A 13,699-nucleotide genomic window follows, 5' to 3' on the forward strand; every position below is an offset into this window, starting at 1 on the left:
CAGCCTATTCCTGCCACTCACCCATGTCCTTTGATTCTTTTAGCCTCAAATAGTGTATCCAACTCCTTGAAATCAGACAGTGTTTTGGCCTGAAATGCTTTCTGTGGAAGCGAATTCCACTCTCGTCCATCTCTGGGTGAAGACATTTCTCCTCGCCTCAATACTAAAAGGTTTACCTTGTATCCTGAGACGGTGTCCCCAGATTCTGGGCAGAGGGAACAGCTTTCCTGCATCTGTCCTCTGTCCTCCTGTTAAGAGTTTTATTGGTTTCTGTGAGATCCCCTCCCTCCCCCATTCCTATGAATTCCAGTAAATAGAATCCCAACCAATTCAACCTCTCCTCATACATCAGTCCTGGCATTCCAGGAACCAATCTGATAAACCCTGACTGCACTCCCTCAACAGTCAGCTCAACCTTCCTCAGATAAGGAGAACAAACCTGCACACAATAATTAGGTGTGCCCTCACCGAGGTAAGACAGCCCTGCTCTTGTACTTGTATTGTCTCGCTCTTCTTCACCATCCTCGGTGATTAGTGTATAAGGACACCAGATCTCATTGCACATGCCCTTCTCTCATTTATAGCCACCCTCTAGCAATGCATGGACCTCACAGGGGCCAGTGCTGAGACCATGATCCTGCTGAAAGAAGAGTAGACAGGCATCAGCAGAGTCCTGCTGTGAGATTAGAGTGTCCAACTTCAAATGGAATTATGGGAGAATTCCTTCTCTCAGAGGCTCTTGATCTTTTGAAATTCTCCATCCCAAACAGCATTGAGGCTGGGGTCATTGAATCACTGAATATAGTCAAGGCTGAGGTGGAGAGATATTTGATGGACATGGGAGCTAAGGGTTATTGGCAGGGGGCCTGACAGGAAGGTAGCTTTATTGCAGAGTGGAGTACATTCAATGGGCTGAATGGCCCTCTCCTGCTCCAATTTCACATATTCAAATGGGACCAGAGCTGACGCAAATGGGAAGGGCACAACCTGAAAACAGGGCAGGAGCTGAGAACCTTAAAGGAAATGGAGGCAGCACAAATTAATAGTTGAGTAATACAGGAAGCGAAACAACGTTTTTGCTTGTGGAAGGTCTTGGTGCTCGCTGCCATGGATTGATAGATTTTTTAAATTGGTTTGTGGTGAATCTTTGCATCGAACCACAACAAGGAGAGGAGCAACAGCTCTGATCTGTCAGAATATAGTGTTCAAATGAGAGTCAGGCCATTCTGGGGTGATGTCAGGAAACTGAAGGCTAGTATCTCTCCTCAAACTCTCTGCTTGCACAAAGCTACTGATGGTAAAATGGAAATGCCCAGGCTCAGATGGATAGATTTTAACAAGGCAAGGGAATTAAAGGTTGGAGTTCCAACACGGCTGAATGGACAGATGTACTGTGAACACGCTCTTTTATCCAGCTCTATCTTTTGTCCCTTTATTCTGTCACCAAGATATTAAGTAAAGTTTATGAGTTTCTTTCTCCTACTGTGAGCAATTTGACCTCAGTCTGGCTGAAAGCAGGAGCATTTGCATTTATTTTGTCTCCCTCTCTCTTTCTCTCTCTCTCTCTCTCTCTGGGCGAGGCAGGGTAAAGAATTATGGGATTGAGTGGGTAGTCACAAGGTAGGATTCTTACCTCGTGATCCAAAGGACAGGGACTCAAACCGTCCTTCAGAGGGTGAGGCACCGAGCCCAGTCCAGTTCCCTGAGTAAAGAACAGAAGGAGTGCTGCACTCATGGAGGGATGACCTTTTGGATGAGAGGATTGTCACTGTCTCAGGTGGAAGGATCCTAAGGACATAACAGAAATATGAAAGGGAAACTCTCTGGCCAATGTTCTTTCCTTTACTGACTGCAACAAAAGAAAGGATCTGGCCTATTATACCCATGGTGAACTGGTGTGTGCAACTGGGTTGCACTATCTTCTGCCTTCAACATTTCATAGGGACATCACTGGCTGGAAAACATGTCGTGACATCCTGAGGTTGTAGAAAGGGAGCTCTTTCAAGCTGTCCTTTTTTTTGAATCCACTTTCTACAAAGTGGTTTCTTGAAGTGGTAGTGAAAAAGATGCTCCCACGGAGATCACGTGACTGTCTCACTGGCCCCACGGTTTCATGAGTTAACAGAGGAACTGACTCATTGTGGGGTGGAAACTCTTTCTCACCGCACACTCTGCTTTTTTCAGTGTTGCTGGAACACGGGGAGCAGTTGAACTGAATGGGAGGAAGTTACAGCACACAAGACCATGTAACCTGTTGAGCTGCTCTCAGCTTTCTGCAAGGACAGTTTGGCCCATTGTACGTCCCCACCCTCTCTGCACCTTGGAAATTGTTCCTTGTGAAATCTGCTGACTGGACGTGTCTCCACTGAAGTGTTGCTGTCAAAACAACAGCAGAATGACAAACCTGCAGGTCTCATAGTCAGTGTCTCTGACCCAGTTGAACAATGCTCTGTCATTGTAGCTGCAGTGGAGAGCTCATTCTTTCTTGATCAGCCTCCAGAAATGATTGATCCTTTGCACATGAACTGCAACCATTGTAACACTGTGAGCTCTACTCTGTGAGATCTTTGTTGTGCCCTGGGTTGTCTTCTCCCCTCAGACACCTGATGGTGCACTGTCAATTTCACCCTGTGCACCATTGAGCAGGGGACACTGTTGGGCTGTGTTATACAAAGGCATTAGGAATGTGGCCTGTTGGCTGTACAACCAGTGAGAGACCTGTGTTGCTTCCTGCAGGAAGCACGGCTGCTATTATGTGTCACCCAGGCATCAAAATGACCACGAGGAGGTCTTTTCCAGGATCAGTGGGAGCAGGATTCTGACTGGAGAGTCCGTGGAAACCTACTAAGCATGCCTGGTTTTAGCTGAGGTGTGACTCCAGACTGACAGCACTGTGCTTGGTTTAACCACTGTGTCGTGTGGCCAGTGAAGGCACTCTGCAGTTTTGATGCTGGGATTTGGTTGGAAGTCCACCACACTGTGGGTGAAAGGTCTCTTTCTGTGGTGTCTACAGTGGGGAGAGTGTGGAGTTGTGGCAATGTCACTGGCCTTGTTCACCACAAGCTAATTCACATCCCACTCTTCCAGAAGGAAAAGCCAGTAAAACTGGCAAATGGCACATTCCTGAAGAAAGGCTTATGCCCGAAACATCGATTCTCCTGCTCCTTGGATGCTGCCTGACCTGCTGCGCTTTTCCATCAACACATTTTCAGCTCTGATCTCCAGCATCTGCAGTCCTCACTTTCTCCTAAATGGCACACATTGGTCTGACCTGTCTTGTAGACTTCACAATGGAACTCCGGTATGATTATTTTCCAGTTCCACTGTCCTTTCCACTGTCTGGGTTCCCTTCTGGAGGAATTTAAATTCCACTCATACCATTTGGAACAGAAATCAATTCTTAGCAATTGTGAAATTGAAACAACCATTGTTGGTCTTAAGAACCTCTGTACTTCATGATAAGTTGTCATGACCCCAGAGGACCACAGGGCTGCTTTCCTGTTACACAGAGATGACCCATTGATCATTTAGTCTGAGGGTCACCATACCTTTGAGTTTGGGAAGACATGACGTTTGTCATGACCACTGCCAGTCTAGGAGGTTAAGCTGTGCTGTTGCTGTTACCCTGCATTGTAAACTAGCCATAGCCAACTGAGCTCAACGACCATGACCTCATTGATATCCACTACTTAAGTCTGCTGTCCTGACCTGGTTTGGTCGACACTTGACTCCAGACCCACAAAAATATGGTTAACTCTTTTACTACCCTCTGAAAGATCTGAACAAGCCACTCGGGTTGAGGGAATGACTGATGATGGTCCTACCAGTTACACCCATGCTCCACAAAAGGGGAAAACAAAAGGAATGACCCACTGGCCCAGGATGGGTCAGAAATTATGGTCTTGCTCATTATGCCACAATCCTGAGTATGATTCAAACAACATGCCTCATTGGCAGCTTTCCCTTCCTCTCAATCACAGAAAGCTGAGAGTTGAAGCAACCCCAACACTGACCACAAAGAACAAGTTGGAGACAACCTTTGCTGAGAGGTGTCTCTCCTGCCTGTTGCTCCCACTTGGGATCTGCAGCTATCCCCAAAAAAACACATCATTTCACTCCAACTGGAGAGACAGCATATTCAGAGATGGATAGGAGAGAGAGAGAGGCGGGGAGAGAGAGAGAGAGAGAGAAGCAGAGAGAGAGGGAGAGAGAGAGACAGAAGAGGATGGGGAGAGAGAGAGAGACAGAAGAGGGTGGGGAGAGAGAGAGGTGGAGAAAGAGAGAGAGAGAGAGAGGGGGAGAGATAGGCATCTGTTTTGTTTTCTGTCTGACAATTTTGGCGTCTCTTGTGCTTTTCTGTGCAGTTTTTTTCTGACATGGCGAGAGTGACAGTGCTGAGTGATCGAACAAGAATGTGTCGGACATGGAAAATGTGCAAGGGCGTATTGTGCCCCATGTTCAATATCCACCGACCAATATTCAATGAGGGAGACGTGTGAAGAGCATGAAGCACATGAGTGAGCGGGTGGTAACTCAAGGGGATAGTGCTGCCATTGAGATGTACTGGTCCCCTGTTTAACAGCTCTTTGTCCTCATTGTTGGTGCATGGCTGTGGCAAAGGGCCAGGGTGCAAATGGCAAGCCACTTGCTTCATCTCTGCCCACCCTGTCAGTTCCACAAAGTGATGTGCTTCCTGCAAAGGCAATGGGCTGAATTTTACTGGGCACCGTTGTCCTCAATCCCTGGGGAAGAGGTTGGTGGTGACACACTCACTCACCATGCCAGCTACCCTGGAGCCTCATGATGACTTTCCCAAGGTTACAATGTATGATTGTTGCGCTGAATGTCTGCGTGTTATAGACAGATTCCAAGACACATAGAAAACAGGAGTAAGACTAGGCCATTCAGTCCACCAGCCATCCATGATGATCACAGCTGATCATCCAATTACAGCTTGTAGCCATTCTCCCCCGTATACTTAGCCACAAGTGATACATCCAACTCCTTAAAAACACACAATGTTTCATCCTCAACTTTGTAGGAGCAGTTTCCACAGGTTCACCACTCTCTGGGTGAAGACATCTCCCTTCATCTCTGTCTTAAATAATTTACCCTGTCTGCTTAGACTGTGACTCCTGGTTCTGGACTTCTCCAACATTGGGAACATCCTTCCTACATCCAAACTGTCACATCCTGTTAAAAAATTACGCGGCTCTCTGGGATCCCTCCACCTCCCGTGTGTGAATGCCAGTGAACGGACTCAATCTCTCCTCATATACCAGCCCTGCCATCCTAGGAATCAATCTGGTAAACCTTCACTGCAGTCCCTCGATAATACAAATTCCTCAGATAAGGAGAACAAAGCTGCAGATAATATTCCAGGAGTGATCTCACCAGGGCACTGTATAATTGCAGCATGACATCCTTGTTCCTGAACTTGAATCCTCTCAACATATCATTTACCTTCTTAACTCCCTGCAGTACCTACACGCTTACCTTCAGGAACTGGTGCACAGGCCACTCAAGTCTTCTTGCACATTTCTCACTCTCAAATTTTCGCCATTCTGATCACAAATTACCTTACTGTTCCTGCTACCAAAATGGGTAACTCCACATTTGACCATATGCCACTGCACCTGCCATGCATTTGCCCACTCCTTCAGCTAGCCCAGATCACACTGCAGCATCTCTGCATCCTCCTTGCTCACAGCTCACCCAGATTTGTGTGGTCCGCAAATCTGAAGATCTTACATTTCGTCCCCTCATCTAAACTATTTGTACATATTGTGAATAGCTGGGGTCCGGGTACAGAGCCCTTCGCTACCCCAATATTCTCTGCCCGCCATTCAGAAAAAGACTCATTTATTCCGACATGTTGTTTCGTGTCTGTTGACCAGTTTCCTGTTCAGCTCAATCAACTACCCCCAATTCCATTGCTTTAATTTTACACATTCATCTCTTCTGTGGGACTTTGTCAAATGCATTCTGAAAGTCCAAACAAACCACACCCACTGCTGTCCCACATCAACTCTACATTCACGCCCTCAAACAGTTCCAGATTATCAATCATGATTTTTAGCCGTCTCATTTCCTTACATCCATTTCTAAATTCTCTTGATTTTGTTTGACATGATTGTCATTTGTTTTTCTGAATCTTCTCCTTCTTCCGGACCTGTAAAAGGTTCGGCAATCTGTTTTTATTCCTTCTGAATTTACACTCCCATTCTGGTTGGTCTCTCTTTATTTCGGAGATTCTTCATCGTCCTTTGCTGAAGGTTCAAACATTTCTAGTCCTCAGGCTAACTACGTTCTATAAGCTTCATCTTTTGATCAATCTTGAATTTGTTTCCTTTGCCACAGTTTACATAGTTTTTTTCTGTTCCGTTTTAATGTGGAATTAAGTGTGACTGTTCAAAAGGATGCTTTCGGGAATGTGATTAATGTACGTTTGTGTGAGGGACGGAATTACAAGAGCAAATATGCACAGATTTTGTGGGAAGCAAATAATTTGTCTTAGTCGAGGGATTCCTGATCACTGCTGTGACCAACGGCACACACTGGCTCTCAATCAAGCAACATCTTGATTTTGAATTTCTCACCCTCTTTCTGAATCCATCCAAGGCTTTGCCCTTCCCTTATCTCTGTGACCCATTCCAGGCTCACAACTCCACAAGGTAGATGCTGTGCTCCTGTCATCAGCTCATCACTGACACACTTCAACGACTGGACCAGATTTTAGTTGTGTAGAGATCACGTCCCTTCACCTCTCTTTCTCTCTCTTCCTCACTCCCAACCTTCAAGACCCTCCTTCATACCAAAGCCAGTAGCATCTGACTGAATATCTTCTTCTGTGGTTTGGTCTTGTCCCTTTTCTCCTAAAGCTTCCAGGAACTGCCTTGGGACATCTCATTCCTTTCAAAGTGCCATACAATTGAAATGTGTTGTTGAATCAAAGGTCAGAATTTAGCCCTTTGAGACTGTTTAACTCACTTCCATTTACCTGCATTCGTGACTGAGAAGATCTTTCACCAAAACAGAAGTGTGGGAAAACAGTTCCAAGTCTGCTGATTGACTTAGATTAGATTCCTTGCAGTGTAGGGACAGTCCCTTTGGCCCAACATGTCCACACCAACCCTCCAAAGAGTAACCTAAGCAGACCCATTGCCCTCTGACTAACGGGCAATTTACCATGGCCAATTCACCTGACCTGCACATCTTTGGACTGTGGGAGGAAACCGGAGCAAACCTGCACAGACATGGGGAGAATGTGCAAACTCCACGCAGACAGCCACCCGAGGCTGGAATTGAACCCGGGTCCTTAATGTTGGGAGGAAACAGTGCTAACCACTGAGCCACCATGCTGCCTGTTTCAGGAGCAAGGATCTGGTTGGAATAAGGGAACTGGTTCAGCATTAGTTTGGGGAAGGATGGAGACTCAGGTAGCATCCATCAATAGGACAGCTGGTGACCATCACTTCAGGTCAGCTCAGGTCACACTTTATATGGTGAAGCACTGTCTCCATGGTAGTGTTGGAGGAGTCTCTCCCTGCTCTGTATTGACTAGACACACTTCAGTGAACACTTCTGCTTCCCAAGACCTGCTTCACATCAGTCTCTGAGAACAACAAAGGGAAGCTGCCTGTCAAGCCTGACTGTGACCATCCGCACTCCCAGAAGAGCACGGCAGCTTTCCCAGGTCTCCGGGTCACATTGCAGAGACCATACAATCTGGTCCTTGTGACTTTGATATTTTTGTGAGTTTGTTGTGAACTGATTGGCTGCTGTGCCCAGGAAGCTGACTTTAGGAGTAAAGAACCCAAAACTCATGCCTCAGCTCCATTCAATCCTTTAATTTTCCAACTGAGGAGAAGTGATTGTCAGATTGACAGGGTGATGAAGAAGGCCTTTAGCACCCTTGCCTTCATTGCTCCAACCTTTGACAATAGAAGTTGGGGTGCTATGTTGGGTTAGCGTCAAGATTAGAGTAGTGCTGAAAAAGCACAGCAGGTCAAGCAGCATCCAAGGAGCAGAAGGGCTTTCGCCCAAAACGTCGATTTTCCTGCTTCTCGGATGCTGCCTGACCTGCAGTGCTTTTCCAGCACTACGTTAATATTGACTCGAACCTCAGCATCTGCAATACCCACTTTGGCCATGTTATGTTGAGGACCTACAGGCTGTTGGTGAGGCCCCTTCTGGAGTACTGTGTGCAGTTCTGCTCACCCTGTTCTCAGAAGGATATTATTAAACTGGACCGGGTTCAGTGAGGATTGACCAGGATGTCGCTGGGAATGGAGGGTTTGAGATATGAAAATAGAAAATATGGAAAGACTGGAACTTGTTTCGCTGGAGTGTCGGAGCTTGAGGTTTATACAATAATGACTGAATTCAAATTTAAAAAATCATGAGGGCCATAGATAATGACAATGAGTTCAAGAGCAGGGGGCTTACTTTTAAGATAAAAGAAGAGAGATTTTAAAAGGACATGAGGCACAATTTTATATTTTTGCACTGAGTATGGTTTGTGTGTCGAATGAACTTCCAGAGGAAGTGATGGATACAGGTATAGTTAGAATGTTTAAAAGACATTTGGATCAGTACATGCATAAGAAATGTTTGGAGGGATATGGCCAAGCGCAGTCAGGTAGGACTGGTTTAGTTTGGGATTATGTTCGGCATGGAGTGGATGAACTGAAGGGTCTGTTTCTGTGCTGTCCGACTGTGTGACCCCAGGTGAAAGGGGTGTTGCTGTAGTTGGAGGCACAGACAGTTTCAGGGGGGCTGTGAGGAATTTGAGCAAGCAGTGCTGCATTAAGTTGCAGTTAGAGTTGGAGACAAGTGAATTTGTGCAAACATTTGAGACACACATGCATACGTCATGGAAAGGCTTTTGGTGAAGTGGCTTTCTTGGTTTCCTGCTTGGTGCCTCATTCGTGTGCTCAGGAGTTTCAAATCATGCAGGGCACAGCCGGACTGCAGTTGAACCTGGGCTGACCAGGCAATGTCGAAACTGACCACACGTCAAAGGGGAAAATCTACACTTGTATTTCAGATCGATGCTAAGTACAGAAGAACCAAAATTTTCCTTTCAGAGGTTGAAATGTTTGTCTTCTACATGTTTCTCTCTCGACTGAGGACAAAGAGAGTGAGAAGAGTTTTGCAGTCAGTCAAAGGAAATCTGAAAAAAATATCCCTTGCTATTTGCATTTACTGTGATAGCTGGTCCCAAGTTAATGGGAGTTACAGGTTTACAATAGAGAGTCACAGAGATGTACAGCACGGAAACAGACCCTTCGGTCCAACCCGTCCATGCCTTCGGTCCAACCCGTCCATGCCAAACAAATATCCCAACCTAATCTAGTCTCACCCGGCCAGCACCCGGCCCATATCCCTCCAAACCCTTCCTATTCACATACCCATCCAAATGCCATTTAAATGTTGCAGTTGTACTAGCCTCCAATAATTCCTCTGGCAGCTCATTCCATACATGCACCATCCTCTGCGTGAAAAAGTTGCCCCTTAGGTCTCTTTTATATTTTTCCCCTCTCACCCTAAACCTTTGCCCCTCTAGTTCTGGACTCCCCCACGCCAGGGAAAAGACTTTGTCTATTTATCCTATCCATGTCCATCATGATTTTATAAATGTCTGTAATGTCACCCCTCAGCCTCCAGGGAAAACAGCCTCAGCCTGTTCAACCTCTCCCTATAGCTCAAATCCTCCAACCCTGGCAACATCTTTGTAAATCTTTTCTGAACTCTTTCAAGTTTCACAACATCTTTCCGTTAGGAAGGAGCCCAGAATTGTACGCAGTATTCCAACATTGGCCTAACAGCCACAATATGACCTCCCAACTCCTGTACTCAATACTCTGACCAATAAAAGAAAGCATACCAAACGCCTTCTTCACTATCCTATCTACCTGTGACTCCACTTTCAAGGAGCTATGAACCTGCACTCCAAAGTCTTTTTGTTCAGCAACACTCCCTCGGACCTTACCATTAAGTGTATATGTCCTGCTAAGGGGGGAGGATCGTAAGTGTCCATGATTCTTCACTGACACTCATCATTGCTTCAGAGTCAGCATGTTGAAGGTTCAAGGTATGATCTTTGCTGAAACTCCACGTAAGGGAATGAGGGTCAGAGGATCAGTACTGAAGGAGTTCTGTCCAGTCAGTCTACCATTTGTAGATGACACATTAAACTAATGCATTGTCTTCCCTTACAGTGGAAGACAGACCAGCCATTATTTTGAAGAGAAGTGGGGGAGCTTTCCTGGGTGTCATGATAAATACTTAAAGACAATGGATGTAGTGATTGTAATGAGGTCAGCCAAGTTGACCTTACAGAATTGGAGACCCTGTTTGGGGCTGTTAACCTGGTTCAATCAGGGAGCCTTGGCTGACAGGTAGAAGCAGGAGTGGCAGGGATCCTGTTCACTCTGGGAGTTGGCTCTGAGGGAGCTGCTTCAGTGTCAAGGACTCTCCATGTGGAAATAAACATGACTACTTCCTGCCCAACAGCATAAGCAGCAAGTGAAAGAGAGAACTAAGTGATCTCACAACCAGGTTCAGATCTAAGCTTCAGTCGTGAATAGTGGTGAACAATTGAACAACTCACTGGAGGACGAGTCTCCACAAATATCCCCATTCTCAATGATGGACGAACCTAGTACATCAATGCAAAAGATAAGGTGGAAGCAGTCACAGCAATCTTCAGCCAAAAGTGCTGTGTGGTTGATTCATCTCAATCTCCTCCAGTGGTCCCCAGCATCACAGATCCAAGTCTTCAGGCAATTTAATTTATATTGTGTGATATCAAGAAACAGTCTGAGGCATGGATACTTCAAAGGTTAATGCCAATATTCCAGCAATAGTACTGGAAACTTATACTTCAGAACTTGCCACTACCCTCGGCAAACTCTTCCAATACAATGTGGAAATTTGTCCTGTCTACAAAAAGCAGGACAAATCGACTCTGGCCAATTACTGCCCCATCAGCAAAGTGATAGATGGTGTCATCAACAGTAGTGTTAAGCAGCACCTGACCAATAATAACTTGCTCACTAATGTCCTGTTTGGATTCTGCCAGGGCCACTGTCTGTGACCTTTTGGACACTGAAGCAGTCCATGTTTAAATGCAACAAGCTCTGGACCATATCCAGACTTTGGATAACAACTGGCAAGTAACATACATGTTACACAAATGCTAGGCTATGACCATCTTCAATCAAAGACAATCTAACCACTGCACCTCACAATCAATTGTGTTACTATCACTGAGTCCCCCACTCTCAACATCCTTGGGGTTACCATTGACCAGAAAGTCAAAGGGACTAACCACATAAATTCCGTGGCTACAACAGCAGGTCAGAAGCTTGGTCGGTACGGTGACTCAGTGGTTAGCGTCAGTGACCTGGGTTCGATTCCAGCCTCGGGCAACTGTCTGTGTGGTTTGCACATTCTCCCCATGTCTGTATGGGTTTCCTCACACAGTCCAAGGATGTGCAGGTTAGGTGGATTGACTTTGGGAAATTGGCCATAGTATCCAGGGATGTGCAGGTTAGATGGATTAGTGATGGGAAATGCAGGGTTACAGGGATAGGATGGGGTGGTGTATCTGGGTGGGTTGCTCTTCAGAGGGTTAGAGTGGACTCAATGGGCCTAACGGCCTGCTTCCACACTGCAGGGAATCTCTGAAACTGCAATAAGTAACTCAGCCCCTACTCCCCAAAGCCTGTCCCACCATCTACAAGGCACAAGGCAGGACTGTAATGGAATACTCCCCACTTGCCTGGGTGGGGGCAGCTGCAACAACACTCAGGAGGCTTGACACCATCCAGGACAAAGCAGCCCCTCTTTGGCACAAATATCCACTCCCTCCAGCACTGACGCTCAATAGCAGCAGTGTGTACCACCTACAAGACACGCTGCAGCAATTCATCAACAATCCTTGAGTAGCACCTTCCAAATTCACAATCACTTCCACCCCGAAGGACAAGGCCAGCAGCTACACGGGGACACCACCACCTGCAAGTTCCCCTCCCATCCATATTTGGAAATATATTGCCAATCCTTCACTGTCACTGGGTCAAAATCCTGGAATTCCCTCCTTGAGGGCATTGTGGGTCTACCTACAGCACATGGACTGCAGCGGTTCAAGAAGGCAGCTCAACCCACCTTCACTCGGGGCAAGTCAGCGATGCCCATGTCCTTTGAGTGATTAAATAAAACAAAAATCACAAGGACATGTTACTTATCCATTTTTTTTCAGTGCTGTTGCTGCTGATGCTTGCTGTGATTCTTGGATTACAATGGAGCCTATGCTTCAACAAACCCCGAGACTGTCAAAGTGATCTTTGAAGTCTGTCTGAGCTCAGATGGGGCCTCAATTTAATGTCCCATCTGAAGGATGGTACTCCCAGCATGTCCTCAGCAATGTGGTGGGCATGCCAGCCCAGATTATCTGTTCATTTCTGCAACATGAAACTTGGAGGCACAGCCTCCTGACACAAGCGTCAGCAGGATGTTGATCACCATCAGTTGTGACAAGGAGTAACAACGAGGCAGTGGTATGTTGTGCAAGGCAGGGACTGAAGCTGTTTGCTTTCTTGCCATAAGGCACTGAAGTATTGCTGTAAATGCAAACCTCATAAGGAAGTGCTTTTTCTACTTCTTTACATTTGATATGCCTGGTGCTGAAAACACAGGAAGGACATTGTGTCTTTTTTTCAAAAAAGGAAACACCTAAGATCTTATCAACAACATAATAAGGCACTGCAACGTCAGGCAATGATAAGATCAGGCAGCTTGGAACATTGAGCCTTCAAAAAAGTGCAAATACAGTTAGAGCGTTTGAAGCATGAATCCTGAACAAAAACATTATTTGTTTTTCATTGAAGGAGGAAGCCAGATCAGCTATTTACAGCAGGGGGATTCTGTCCCAGTGTCCTGGGTTACATTTATTCCTTAACCAACCTCACATAAGCAGATGATGCAGTCATTATTGTGGTGTGATCAACAAACTGCCAGCTATGTTTCTGCTACCGCAGCAGAGCCTCAAAACCCAACGTGGGCGAGAAAGGGTTTGGAACATTGGAAAAGGCACTGGAGGAGCACAAATCTTCAATAGGACACCAATCCCCTTCCTGGTGGGGTGTTTCCCAAAGGTCTCCACTTGCTCGGCATTAAATACCAGTCAGTCATGAAAGTGCACAGGGTCTAAGTTCCTCTGTCTCTCTCACTCGCTTTGTGTCTCTCTCCCCTGCCACACTTGCCACTTGACAATGTACTTCAGCACGGACCCTGCGACACAGTTGCGTCTCCAAGACACCTTCAAGAAAGCAATGTTTCTTATGAAGTTGATGTTTGTGGGATCATGCTGTGTGTGAAATGAGAGAAGGAATGAGCCAATCAGCCCGTCTAGCCTGCTCCATCATCCGTGAATGCATGTGCAAGTTCATTCATTACTGTAGTGGTTACAATCGCCTTACCAACAGCTCAGCTGCCCCTTCCACTCCATCCCATACCCACATCCATCCCCTTTCTTCTCAGCCAGCAAAATGGATGGCATAGGCAAGTTAGGGAAGGAGGTATGAACTGTGTCTGACACAATACATGTCGCTCAAATAGCCAGTTCTAACCCAGGTCTTGTGGAATAGTGCCAGGTCCACATCTTGCAGATTCATTTTCCAGTCTGACATTC

General features: G+C 46.1%; 1 protein-coding gene across 2 annotated transcripts in view; it reads left to right on the forward strand.

Annotated features, from left to right (window-relative positions):
• The window catches only part of LOC122543014 (docking protein 2-like), a 48,919-nt gene that overhangs the window by 17,540 nt on the left and 17,680 nt on the right, over positions 1 to 13,699 (forward strand). The window lies entirely within an intron of this gene.

This window comes from Chiloscyllium plagiosum, unplaced genomic scaffold (genome assembly GCF_037043375.1).
Source record: "Chiloscyllium plagiosum isolate Xiang-an unplaced genomic scaffold, Cpla_swu_hap1 HiC_scaffold_48, whole genome shotgun sequence".
NCBI lineage: Eukaryota > Metazoa > Chordata > Chondrichthyes > Orectolobiformes > Hemiscylliidae > Chiloscyllium > Chiloscyllium plagiosum.